The following is an 11,485-nucleotide window of genomic DNA, read 5'->3' as shown; positions in this document are numbered from 1 at the left end:
CGCAGGACTCCCTCTTCTCCGGGGACAGCGGTGGCCGGGACCCAAAGTGATTGCGCCTGCGGGTCGACATGGGGCGCTGGGGGGGTTGGGGAGCGTAAGAAGCTCGCAGGACTCCTTGTTCTCCTGGGACAGCAGCGACCTCCCGGGACCGGCACACAGCCGCGAAATGGCCCTTTTTCCCGCAGCTCTTACAGATCGCTGCGCGGGCCGGGCAGCGCTGCTGGGGGTGTTTCGCCTGGCCGCAGAAATAGCAGCGGGCTCCCCCGGGACGACTTGGCGTCTGAACCGCGCAAGCCTGTGGGGTGGGGGGGGGGGTTGTCGCGACGGGTGTCCACGGAGCCCAAGGGGCTGCCGCGCGGTCGGGGCCGTAGGCGCGGGCATTTCGCGCGGCCACGACCAGGGAGGCTGCAAGGGCCCGTGCCTCTGAGAGTCCTAGCGACTCTTTTTCTAAAAGTCTTTGGCGGATTTGGGAGTAGTTCATACCTGCCACAAAAGCATCGCTCATTAACATGTCCGTGTGTTCAATCACGTTCATCGGTGGGCAGCTGCAGGCCCGTCCCAAAATTAGTAGTGCGGTGTAGAATTCGTCTATCGATTCTCCGGGACTTTGCCGTCTCGATGCGAGTTGATAGCGAGCGTAGATCTGGTTCACTGGGCGAACATAGATGCTTTTTAGTGCTGCGAACGTCGTCTGGAAATCCTCTGCGTCTTCGATGAGAGGGAAAATGTCCGGGCTTACCCTCGAGTGCAGGACCTGTAGTTTCTGGTCTTCTGTGACCCGGCCGGGGGCCGTTCTGAGGTAGGCCTCGAAACAAGTCTGCCAGTGCTTGAAAACTGCTGCTGCGTTCACTGCGTGGGGGCTGATCCTCAGGCATTCCGGGATGATCCTGAGCTCCATAGTCCTTTTTAAGCACGTTTAATAAATTGTAGCGCACAAAGACTCCGAGAGACGAATAGAGATGAAGTCGATGAGGCTTTATTAAGCGTGACTTGTTCCCCGCAGTTCAGTAACAGACTGGCCTGCAGGGGAGGACTCCTGGTTCTTATACTCCGCCTTCAGGGCGGAGCTAGAGGTCAACGGCCAACCAGGACCCGGGATCTGTCAGCCAATGACATCACGGCTTCACAGTCCCACATGACCCCTAATGCATACTACCACACAGACCAGTTACATTTTCCTCCAAATCGTTTATATATACTACGAACAGCAAAGGTCCCAGCACTGATTCCTGCGGAACACCACTAGTCACAGCCCTCCAATCAGAAAAGCACCCTTCCATTGCTACTCTCTGCCTTCTATGACCTAGCCAGTTCTGTATCCACCTTGCCAGCTCACCCCTGATCCCGTGTGGCTTCACCTTTTGTACCAGTTTACCATGAGGGCCCTTGTCAGAGGCCTTACTGAAGTCCATATAGACAACATCCACTGCCCTACCTGCATCAATCATCTTTGTGACCTCCTCTTAAAACTCTATCAAGTTAGTGAGACACGACCTCCCCTTCACAAAACCGTGCTAGCTCTCGCTAATGCGTCCATTTGCTTCCAAATGGGAGTAGGTCCTGTCTCGACGAATTCTCTCCAGTAATTTCCCTACCACTGACGTAAGGCTCACCGGCCTGTAGTTCCCTGGATTATCCTTTCTACCCTTCTTAAACGAAGGAACAACATTGGCTCTTCTCCAGTCCTCCGGGACATCACCTGAAGACAGTGAGGATCCAAAGATTTCTGTCAAGGCCTCAGCAATTTCCTCTCTAGCCTCCTTCAGTATTCTGGGGTAGATCCCATCAGGCCCTGGGGATTTATCCACCTTAATATTTTTCAAGGCACCCAACACCTCGCCTTTTTGGATCTCAATGTGACCCAGGCTATCTACACACACTTCTCCAGACTCAACATCCACTAATTCCTTCTCTTTGGTGAATACTGATGCAAAGTAATCATTTATTACCTCGCCCATTTCCTCTGGCTCCACACATAGATTCCCTTGCCTGTCCTTCAGACGGTAGCCCTTTCCCTGGCTACCCTCTTGCTTTTTATGTACGTGTAAATAGCCTTGGAATTTTCCTTCACCCTATTTGCCAATGACTTTTCATTTTAACCTCCTGACTCCTTGCTTAAGTTCCTTCCTACTTTCCTTGTATTCCACACAGGCTTCGTCTGTTCCCAGCCTTCTAGCCCTGACAAATGCCTCCTTTTTCTTTTTGACGAGGCCTACAATATCTCTCGTCCCAAAATTTGCCGTATTTGTCCTTCTTCCTCACAGGAACATGCCGGTCCTTAATTCCTTTCAACTGACATTTGAAAGCCTCCCACATGTCAGATGTTGATTTACCCTCAAACACCCGCCCCCAATCTAGGTTCTTCAGTTGCTGCCTAATATTGTTATAATTAGCCTTCCCCCAATTTAGCACATTCACCCTCGGACCACTCTTATCCTTGTCCACCAGCACTTTAAAACTTACTGCATTGTGGCCACTGTTCCCGAAATGCTCCCCCATTGAAACCTCTACAACCTGGCCGGGCTCATTCCCCAATACCAGGTCCAGTATAGGCCCGTCCCTCGTTGGACTACCTACATATTGTTTTAAGAAGCCCTCCTGGATGCTCCTTACAAACACTGCCCCCTCCAAGCCCCTAGCACTAAGTGAGTCCTAGTCAATATTTAGGAAGTTAAAGTCTCCCATCACAACAACCCTGTTGCTTTTACTCCTTTCCAAAATCTGTCTACCTATCTGTTCCTCTATCTCCCGCTGGCTGTTGGGTGGCCTGTAGTAAACCCCCAACATTGTGACTGCACCCTTCTTATTCCTGATCTCTACCCATATAGCCTCGCTGCCCTTTGAGGTGTCTTCCCGCAGTACAGCTGTGATATTCTCCCTAACCAGTAGCACAACTGCTCCACCCCTTTTACATCCCCCTCTATCCCACCTGAAACATCTAAATCCTGGAACGTTTAGCTGCCAATCCTGTACTTCCCTCAACCAGGTCTCTGTAATGGCAACAACATCATAGTTCCAAGTACTAATCCAAGCTCTAAGTTCATCTGCCGTACCTGTTATACTTCTTGCATTGAAACATATGCACTTCAGGCCACCAGGTCTGCTGTTTTCAGCAACATCTCCCAGTCTCCCCTACCTCAGAGCCATACTGGCCCTATACCCTAGTTCTCCCTCAATTTTCTCACCTTCTGACCTATTGCTCCGGTACCCACCCCCCTGCCATACTAGTTTAAACCGTCCCGTGTGACACTAGCAAACCTTGCAGCCAGGATATTTATGCTTCTCCGGGTTCCTGGTGCTGTGAAGCAACAGTGCTAACCATTGTGCTACCAGGCCACCCAATATGTGTAAAGATATGAATCTTTCGTCCAGGTTTTCTATGAAATAATATTAGTGCGAGATGTTATTGACATCTTATATCAATGTCTTACATCGTTATTGAAATAGGGTTCCAAGAAATATTGAACTGTTTCAGTTATACATTTGCTTGTTTGGTGGCAAAATTTGCAAGGATATTTGAAGCAAGTTGGTACTTTAGTTGCCAATTACACCGAGAGAAAAAAAGAGGAAAAGTTTGGGTGAGTTGGTGTGCGTAATGTGTAGGTGTTAAAGTGAAGGGGCGTTTTGCAGGAATGTTTTCTTCTGAATAGACTTGAAGCTTTCAAATTTATTGGCCCTCACTTGACCTCCCACTTTGTAAAGGACGTTTACTCTTAGGACTTTAAATTGTCTTTGGATTCTGCCCTGGGTAAAAACACATATCTCAGCCCCAAAACACCTGATCCTCTCTCCCTCTCCAAACATTGAATTAACAGAACAACTCCTTTTCAGCTCAAGTTTTTCTTTAAAAAAAAACATAAAACAAGACAGCCAGCCTTGGATTATTTTCCCTTGACAAAATTTCTGGGGGCTGGATTCTCTATTCTCGGGACTATGTCCCCACGCCGACGTCAAAATGGTCGAGTTCATGCCAGAAAAACTTGGATCAAAGCAACACGAATTCCCAGCCAGCAGGGGACTAGCAGGGACCCAGAGTAGATCTTGCAGCTTTTGCTGCAGAAACGGGCCTTTGCACTTCCGGGTCGGAGGCCGCGCAAGTGGACGGCGGCGGCCTCCAGCGGCTGCGCCGTGCTCCAACGCGGACTTGGACCGCGGAGCTAGACCCACAAAAGAGACCCCCCGATCGGCCGCGCGCCCGACCCTTAGCCCCCGCACAAGCATTCCCTGGCCTCCGATCCGCTCGCCCCCGACCAGGGAACGTTAGTCGGGACTTCAGCCGGTTGGGGGCAGAGAATGGCTGAGCGGGCCTCAGGCAATGGCCCCAGGTAGGTCTCAGACGGTGGGGGCCCGCAGAATCGGTGAACCGGCGCCGGTCCTGATTTCTTGCGGGAACATGGATTCTCGGCCTCCGCACCAGCTGCGATTTTGGCACGAGGGTGCGGAGAATCCAGCCCTGGGTATCTGAATTAAAGTTCAGACGAAGGCTTCATTTCCAGCACTGGTTGACAACTATGGGACAACTGAAGCGGCACTCATCTCCCCAGGCTTATTAATTTTAAGCCACCTTGCCTTGAAGACCACAAAAGCCAACAGCCAGTCTCGCCAAAGTGTGACCACCCCAAAATTCTGTACCTTGTTCCACATGTTTTTATGTGACGCACGTGCAAAAGGGGTTTGATGTGCAGATTCTTTTCACAACATTTTACTAAGATTTTTCAACTAAGTTCAAATTTTTAAATGTGATTTAAAGTGATCATGCTATTTACCTGCCCCCCCATGCCAAGTCTCATCCTGATATATACTTATGCTCACCATGTGGGCTGCAGGTCAAGCCATTGGTTGCACACTGAACAGTGTCTCTGATTCATAATTGAACTTGATGTACCACAGCTCGATTGATTTTCAAGCAACTTCTGAATTTGCATTTAAACTGAATTAAACTTTCTGCATAAAGTTAGGGCTAGTATTTATGGATGTAAGAACCCTTTTACGACAAGACTTGTGTTCTTACAATTCCTTTTCACTGTACACGTGACAATAAACAAATCCAATCCAATCCAATCCACGCAACCTCAGAGGCCCAGGAAAAAGAACCAGTTGAAATGCGGAATCTCATTCCTTCAGGTTTGCTCTGAGAGGCTTTTGAAAATTAAGGTTAAACAAGTTTCTTCCTTTTCCAGTCTGTCCTTTTTTCTACCTCTCCTTAATTATTTTCTTTTCTGCTCTTTATTTCTCTTTCTGTGTCTTGTTGACTCTTAATTCATTCTATTTCTTCTCCATTGTTCCTCTGCCTATTTCTCTTGTTTTAAGTTTGATTAAGGAGAAAGACTGTTGGGGCAGTATCTCTTGTTGTGGTATATTAATAGCTGAGACGTGGGTAGGGTAGGCATAATTTCAAAGTTTGTACATGACAGAGAACTTAGTAATGTAGTGTGAAGAAAACAAATGTAGTTTTAAAGGATTTATATTTGTATTGGTAAACATTAGAAATAAAGTATAGTTTTAAGTGTGTTTAATTTTATTGCTTTGGTGCCTGGAAGGGTAAAACCTATAATAGATTCATGCTGGATAAAGGGATTTGTATGCGTGGGGGTTGATTGAGTTCCAACTGTGTTTCTATTGCGCTTAGAGAGGGTTACAGCATGAAGAATAAATAGGCCAGCAAAGGTATGCGGGCATTGCTTAGTAACAGGAGGCCCTTGTGAGGATAGAAAAGCTTTTGAGCTTTAGTTTTAGCTGGATATATTGCGTGTTAATGAGACAACTGTAGCTAACAATATTCTTTTAATCTGTGTTAATCCTTAAACCTGTGTGCAACTGTTAAGTAAAGGGGGAGTAAAGGAGTATTGTACAATAATCATGTTTAATAAATATTTTTCTTGTTGTTAAAGCTAATTGGCAGTCCTGTGACTCTGTTCCAACACGTTTCATCAAAAAAAGTAAAAGTTACGACTTTTGAGCCAAGGTTAGAGTCATAGAGTTGTAGAGTCATCGATGTTTAAAGCATGGAAACAGGCCCTTTGGCCTAGCTTTTCCATGTTGCCCAGTTCCTATCACTAAGCTAGTCCCACTTGCCCGTATTTGGCCCATATCCCTCTATACCCACCGTGCCCATGCAACTGTCTAACTGCTTTTTAAAGGAAAAAATCGACCACTGCTTCTGGCAGCCCGTTCCAAATGTTCACCACCCTCTGTGTGAAGAAATTTCTCCTCTGCTCTCTTTTGTATCTCCCCCCTCTCACCTTAAACCTATGCCCTCTAGTTCTAGTCTCCTCCACCTTTGGGAAAGGTGTTGATTATCCAACTTATCTATCCTCCTCATTATTTTATAGATCTCTATAAGATCACCCCTAAGCCTCCTACGCTCCAGAGAAAAAAGGTCCCAGCCTATCCAGCCTCTCCTTGTAACTCAGACCATCAAGTCCTGGTAGCATCCTTGTAAATCTCTTCTGCACTCTTTCTAGTTGAACAATCCTCACCAACTTCCTCACCAGCAGAGGTGACTTCCTCACCAACAGACCGCAATCTGTCAGGATCGGAAACTGCACCTCCTCCACAATAGTCCTCAACACCGGGGCCCCGCAAGAACGTGTGCTCAGTCCTCTACTGTACTCCCGATACACACACGACTGTATGGCAAGATTTAACTCCAACTCAATCTATAAGTTTGCGGATGATACAACTGTGGTGGGTTGTATCTCAAACAACAACGAATCGGACTACAGAAGAGAGATAGATCACTTGGTTGCATGGTGTACAGAAAACAACCTCTCTAAATGTTGGAAAGACCAAGGAACTGATCATCGACTTCAGGAAGCAGAGCATGACAAACTCCCCCCATCTGCATCAATGGCTCCGAAGTGGAGATGGTCGATAGCTTTAAGGTCCTGGGGGTCACCATCACCAACAGTCTATCCTGGTCCACTCACATTGATGCAACAGTCAAGAAAGCCCAACAACGTCTCTAGCTCCTACGGAAGCCAAATAAATTTGGCATGTCTGCATCGTCTCTCACAAACCCCTGCAGATGTGCCATAGAGAGCATCCTATCCGGCTGCATCACAGCCTGGTATGGCAACTGCTCGGCACAAGATCGCAAGAAACTGCAGAGTGTGATGAACTCAGCCCAATGAATCATTCAAGCCTGCCACCCTCACATTGATTCTGTCTCAGGAAGGCAGATAGCATTATCAGAGACCCCTCCCACCCAGGCTTTGCCTTCTTCCAGATCCTTCCATCAGGTAGAAGATACAGAAGTCTGAAGACCCGCAAGTCCAGACATGGGAACAGCTTCTTCCCCATAGCTACTCGACTCCACAACGACTGTCCCTCAGACTGATCTGTTCCCTGTAAGGATACTATTCACGTTGCCCAATGCTGCTCTTGCTCATGTATTTGCTTTGTCTGGCCCCTTGTTCCGCATTGTAACCAATCACTGCTTGTCAATGTACCATTTGTCAATGTACTTTGTCGATTATTTTTTTTTGCCTACTATGAACTTACTGTGTACGTTCCCTTGGCCGCAGAAGAATACTTTTCACTGTACTTTGGTACATGTGACAATAAATCAAATCAAATCAAGTACCCTTCCTATAATAGGGTGACCAGAACTGAACACAGTATTCCATGTGTGGTCTTTGTGCAATGTCAACAAGATGTCCCAACTCCTGTAGTCAATATTCTGACCAATAAAACCTAGCATGCTGAATGCCTTCTTCACCACCCTGTCCACCTGCGACACCACCTTCAAGGAGCTATGAACCTGTACTCCCAGATCTCTGTTCTGTAACTCTCCCCAACTCCCTACCATTAACTGAGTAGGTCTTGCCCTGATTTGATCTTCCAAAATGCATCACTTCACATTTATCCAAATTAAACTCCATCTGCCATTCATCGGCCCACTGGCCCAATTGGTCAAGATCCTGTTGTAATCTTATATAACCTTCTTCACTATCCATTGTGCCACCAATCTTGGTGTCATCTGCAAAATTACTAACCATGCCTCCTACATTCTCATTCAAATCAATTATATATATATAAAACAAATAAAGGGACCCAGCACTGATCCCTGAGGCACACCGCTGGTCACAGGCCTCCAGTTTGAAAAACAACCCTCCACAACCACCTTTTGGCTTTTGTCGCCAAGCCAATTTTGTATCCAACTGGCTACCTCACCATAGATTCTGTGAAATTTAACTTTTGCAACAACCTACCATGCGGTACCTTGTCAAAGGCCTTGCTAAAGTCTATGTAGGCAACATTGACCACACTCCCCTAATCTACCTTCTTGGTTACCCCTTCAAAAAACTCATTCAAATTTATTCCATTTTAGGATCTTCCCATCCAGTTATAACATCAACTGGGATCGGAACAGTACCAGAGAATGATGAAGGTAACAGACTACAGGAAGCAATAGACAGTTTGGTGAAATGGACAGACCTAGTTAAGATGAAACTTAATATAGAGAAGTGTGAAATGATTTACTTTGACAGTAAGAGGAGAGATATTATAAACTACACAGTACAATTTTAAAGGGATACAGGGACTGAGAGCCCTGGGCGGTATGTACAAAAGTTTTTGAAGATGGCAGGGAAAGTTGAGATGATTGTTAAAAAGACATACATGGCTGTGGGCATTCTAAGTAGAGGCAGATTGCAAAAGCAAGGAAATTGTGCTCACTATGTTTTCAACATTGGTTAAGTCTAGCTGGAATATGGGGCGGGATTCTCCGCAATCAGCGCGATGTCCGCCGACCGGTGCCAAAAATGGGGCGAATCAGTCCAGCATCGCGCCGCCCCAAAGGTGCGGAATCCTCCGCATCTTGAGGGGCCGAGCCCTAACTTTGAGGGGCTAGGCCCGCGCCGGACTGATTTTCGCCCCGCCAGCTGGCGGGAAAGGCCTTTGGTGCCCCGCCAGCTAGCGCAAAACTGACTTTGCCGCGCGGCGCATGCGCGGGAGCGCCAGCGGCCGCTCATGGCATCGCCACGCATTCGCAGTGGAGGGGGTCTCTTCCGCCTCCGCCATAGTGGAGACCATGGCGAAGGCGGAAGGAAAAGAGTGCCCCCACGGCACAGGCCCGCCCGCGGATCGGTGGGCCCCGATCGTAGGCCAGGCCACCGTGGGGGCACCCCCGGGGCCAGATAGCCCCGCGCCCCCCCTCAGGACCCCGGAGCCCGCCCGCGCTGCCTTGTCCCGCCGGTAAGAGAGGTGGTTTGATTCTTGCCGGCGGGACAGGCCTTCCAGCAGTGGGACTTCGGCCCATCGCGGCCGGAGAATCGCCGGGGGGGGGTCCGCCAACTGGCGCGGCGCGATTCCCACCCCCGCCGAATATCCGTTGCCGGAGAATTCGGCAACCGGCGGGGGCGGTATTCACGCCAGCCCCCGGCATTCTCCGACCCGGCGGGGGGGTGGGGTGGGGTGGGGGGGGGGTGGTCGGAGAATCCCGCCCATTGTGTCCAATTCTAGGAACCACACTTTAGGAAGGATATCAGAAAGGATGCAAAAGGGACTTAGTTGGACATTACCAAGTGCGAAAGACTTCAGTTACGGAGAGGCTAAACAAACTGGTGCTCGGATCGTTAGTAATCGGGGGACACAAGGGCAGATTCAATAATAGCTTTCAAAGGGGAAATTGGACAAATACTCGCGGTGGGATTTTCAGCTCAACCCGTTGAGTGTTTCGCGCGGTCCACCATTGACCGGTAGTGGGATCAGAAGATCCCGTTATTGTCAACGGAGTTTCCCGTTAAATGCGCCCCTCACCACTGAGAGTATGCTGTTGGAGGGACCAGACGATCCCGCCGGCATGAGCAGTCGGAAAATTCCAGCCTTTAATGTCTAGGGCTTGAAGTGTTGGGTACTCTGATACACAGACAAACCAACACGGTTGCGAATGGTACAACGCAGTTTTATTTCAATCAACTATTAACATAGTAAACTCTGGTACTCAGCACATGGTGAATGTCTGAGTGGCTGGCAATGAGGTCTGTGCCCTGAGCCGTCTCCTGCTCGAGTGCCCAGGAAGTGTCGTGTTCCCTGTTTTGTACTGTGTATGCTCTTGTCTGTGATTGGCTGTCGAGTTGTGCGTGTTGATTGGTCCATTGATCTGTCCATCATTATGTATGTATGTATGTGCTATGATGTTCACCTGAATATCATGACAGGGCTGTGGTGAAAGAATGGGCAGAGACAATGGCAGAATGGCCTTCTCTGAGCCGCATCATGCGCTGGTAGACCTTTGACCCTGTGGTACACCAAGATCCCAGATTTCCCATCGTGATCAGCTTCCACTCCCAAGGGAGGTCTCGTGCACAGTGGGTAGCCTCCCTACCCTTGAGCCAGAAACTCTGGGTTTGAGCCCTGCAGAAGGTGCGCGGATGGCATAGCCAAACAGGTTGATTATTAACCTGCAAATCCTTCCAACATGCCTACAGCAAACGGAAAGAGCAGAAGCGTCTCCCTGTCCACCGATTCCTGGGACATTCAATCCGGATTAAACAGTTGTATTTGTGCAGCAGGGCACAGCGGCAACTGGCATTTAAAATTCTAATGGTGTTTGAACGGAGTATGGAAATGACATGAATGGAATGAAAAGCATCGATCGCACTGTGGGTAGAATAGGAGGGTGGACTCGCGCTGTTTTGGGAGCAAGATTGTTTTTTCCAAGGCGGGTTAGGATGGAGGAAGGGGGGTGGGGGGGAGGCTTTCTCCTTGTCGCTGTCTTTGCAGAGCCAGCCTGGGAAAGCAGCAATATGCTTCTCCCTGTCTGGGCTGCTGTCAATCAAAGGGTCAGTTGGAGCCCCCAGGCTGTGAGGCAGCTCTCTCTCCCCTTGGCAACACCATCCTTGCGGAACAAAGGGGTGGGAGAGAGCGGGGCAGCACTCACTCCACACTAAGGGGGGGGGGGGGGGGGGGAAGAGGCTGCCTGCTGTCGGAGGAGCTTCCAATCCAGCGGCAGCAACAACACCAAAAAACCCTCCGAGAAGTGAGCGAAAGCTGGGAAGCGCGGTAAATTCAAGATAACAGATTGAAGATAACACGACGTGTGAAGTGCGGGTAACTCGATTTTCTCATTTATTCCTCTGCGCTCACATTGCCTCGGAATTAATAACGAAAGCTTGTCCAGAGTCTCTACTGATAGGGGGGGAAAATGCACCCTTTTCAATACCCACTTTGTAAAATACCTTTTGACCAAATAGAGCAGTAAATGAGCTTTCCAGCATTTTTTTCCCAAGTTTATGTGTTACTTTCCGCCTAAAACTGCTAACTGTTCAGCATCATCTCAATGTGAGAGCACTTAATAATGACATCAACCTTGATTTTCAAAATATCTGCCATATCTGTTGGACCTTGCCTCGGTTCTAAATCTTTCTCCAGTAATTCAATGTGTTCAGAGATGACTGTGCTCGCTGGGCGGCTGTATTTGAATTGCTGGTTGGAGTGTTTTGCCCACCTGTGTCCCTGCAGGCAGAGCTTTGTCTTGTGT

The 11,485-nt window shown here is 48.6% G+C and overlaps 1 protein-coding gene across 1 annotated transcript in view; it reads left to right on the top strand.

Moving 5' to 3' along the window:
- The first annotated feature begins 10,909 nt into the window (after nt 1–10,909).
- Nucleotides 10,910–11,485, top strand: part of ptprq (protein tyrosine phosphatase receptor type Q) — a 304,885-nt gene continuing 304,309 nt past the window's right edge. The window contains exon 1 of the mRNA XM_072485165.1: nt 10,910–11,055. The gene's annotated coding sequence lies outside the window, so the exon portion shown is untranslated. The remainder of the gene's footprint in view (nt 11,056–11,485) is intronic.

Source organism: Scyliorhinus torazame, chromosome 19 (genome assembly GCF_047496885.1).
Source record: "Scyliorhinus torazame isolate Kashiwa2021f chromosome 19, sScyTor2.1, whole genome shotgun sequence".
NCBI lineage: Eukaryota > Metazoa > Chordata > Chondrichthyes > Carcharhiniformes > Scyliorhinidae > Scyliorhinus > Scyliorhinus torazame.
The sequence above is the reverse complement of the archived record's forward strand: the minus strand, read 5'-3'. Positions and strand labels throughout refer to the sequence as shown.